Below are 2,586 nucleotides of genomic sequence, written 5' to 3'. Positions count from 1 at the left end.
GACATCTAGTAGTCAGTTACGCCTTACACAGGGGTCTCCCACTATTTTGTCCATTAGTGTAGATTACTAACTAATTAACTTCTCCCGAACAGGCCATGAAGGCACAACGGTACCGACCGGCCGCCGTGTCATCCTTAGCCCACTGGCATCACTGGATGCGGATATGGGGGAGCATGATGTCAGCACACCGCTCTCCCGGCCGTATGTCAGTTTCCGAGACCGATGAAGTATAGATTAGTAAAGCAATTTACAGAGACTAGATCACTGTATCTGTGTTACAGAAAGAAAGATCCAGAAAACTATTTCAACTGAGAATAAACTAGATAATGTATGAATATCTCGCTATTTTTGTGTGGAAGTGAAGTTTATCTGCAGGTTGGCAAGCAAGTTCTTTAATCAATCTTTGTTTTATCAAACAATAATTTAGAATGCCTGACTGTATACGAAGCCAACGGCCTTGCCGCAGTGGTAACACCGGTTCCCGTCAGATCACCGAAGTTAAGCGCTGTCGGGCTGGGCTAGCACTTGGATGGGTGACCATTCGGTCAGCCGAGCGCTGTTGGCAAGAGGGGTGCACTGAGCCATTGTGAGGCAAACTGAGGAGCTACTTGACTGAGAAGCAGCGGCTCCGGTCTCGGAAACTGACATACGGCCGGGAGAGCGGCGTGCTGACCACGTGTCCCTCCGTATCCGCATACAGTGACGCCTGTGGGCTGAGGATGACACGGGGGCCGGCCGGTACCGTTGGGCCTTCATAGCCTGTTCGGGAGGAGAGGGTGTATACGAATACAGCGCACACGTAAGCCTTGCGGTCAGTCTCTTTCAGCAATTAACTTCAGATAACAAACAGCATGTCAAAGTAAAACAATTACTCACGCAACAGTAATAAAATAATGTGATCTCGAAAGCGGACAAGAATAATATACAATAAAAACGTATTCTGAGTAACAGATAAACATTATACAGGGTGGTCCATTGCTAGTGACCGGGACAAATATCTCACGAAATAAGCATCAAACGAAAAAACTACAAAGAACGAAATTCGTCTAGCTTGAAGGGGGAAACCAGATGGCGCTATGGTTGGCCCGCTAGATGGCGCCGCCATAGGTCAAACAGATATCAACTGCGTTTTTTAAATAGAAACCCCCATTTTTATTATATATTCGTGTAGTACGTAAAGAAATATGAATGTTTTAGTTGGACCACTTTTTTCGCTTTGTGATAGATGGCGCTGTTATAGTAACAAACGTATAAGTACAAGGTATCACGTAACATGCCGCCAGTGCGGACGATATTTACTTCGTGATACGTTACCCTTGTTAAAATGGACCGTTTACCAATTGCGGAAAAGATCGATATCGTGTTGATGTATGGCTATCGTGATCAAATTGCCAACGGGCGTGTGCTATGTATGCTGCTCGCTATCCTGGACGACATCATCCAAGTGTCCGGACCGTTCGCCGGATAGTTACGTTATTTAAGGAAACAGGAGGTGTTCAGCCACATGTGAAACGTCAACCACGACCTGCAACAAATGATGATGCCCAAGTAGGTGTTTTAGCTGCTGTGGCCGCTAATCCGCACGTCAGTAGCAGACAAATTGCGCGAGAATCGGGAATCTCAAAAACGTCGGTGTTGACAATACTACATCAACACCGATTGCACCCGTACCATATTTCTATGCACCAGGAATTGCATGGCGTCGACTTTGAACGTCGTGTACAGTTCTGCCACTGGGCACAAGAGAAATTACGGGACGATGACAGATTTTTTGCACGCGTCCTATGTAGCGACGAAGCGTCATTCACCAACAGCGGTAACATAAACCGGCATAACAGGGCAACGGAAAATCCACGATGGCTGCGACAAGTGGAATATCAGCGACGTTGGCGGGTTAATGTATGGTGCGCCATTATGGGAGGAAGGATAATTGGCCCACATTTTATCGATGGCAATCTAGATGGTGCAAATAATGCTGATTTCCTACGTAATGTTCTACCGATGTTACTACAAGATGTTTCACTACATGACACAATGGCGATGTATTTCCAACATGATGGATGTGCGGCACATAGCTCGTGTGCAGTTGAAGCGGTATTGAATAGAATATCTCATGACAGGTGGATTGGTCGTCGAAGCACCATACCATGGCCCGCACAATCACCGGATGTGACGTCCCCGGATTTCTTTCGGTGGGGAAAGTTGAAGGATATTTGCCATCGTGATCCACCGACAACGCCTGACGACATGCGTCTGCGCATTGTCAAAGCATGTGCGAACATTACGGAAGGCGTACTACTCGCTGTTGAGAGGAACGTCGTTACACGTATTGCCAAATGCATTGAGGTTGAAGGACATAATTTTGAGCATTTATTGCATTAATGAAGTATTTACAGGTTTTCAAGCTGTAACAGTATGCGTTCTCAGAAATGATAAGTTTACAAAGGTACATGTATCACATTGTAACAACCTAAATAAAATGTTCAAACGTACCTACGTTCTGTATTTTAATTTAAAAAACCTACCCGTTACCAACTGTTGGTCTAAAATTGTGTGCTGTTTGTTTGTGACTATTGCAGCGCCATC

General features: G+C 45.5%; 1 pseudogene; it reads left to right on the top strand.

Moving 5' to 3' along the window:
- The first annotated feature begins 447 nt into the window (after positions 1-447).
- LOC124727938 lies at positions 448-565 on the top strand (annotated as a pseudogene).
- The last annotated feature ends 2,021 nt before the right edge of the window (positions 566-2,586 follow it).

The sequence above is a fragment of the Schistocerca piceifrons genome, chromosome 1 (genome assembly GCF_021461385.2).
Source record: "Schistocerca piceifrons isolate TAMUIC-IGC-003096 chromosome 1, iqSchPice1.1, whole genome shotgun sequence".
NCBI classification, from domain to species: domain Eukaryota; kingdom Metazoa; phylum Arthropoda; class Insecta; order Orthoptera; family Acrididae; genus Schistocerca; species Schistocerca piceifrons.
Note: the sequence above shows the minus strand (reverse complement) of the source record. Positions and strands in the feature narration are given on the sequence as shown.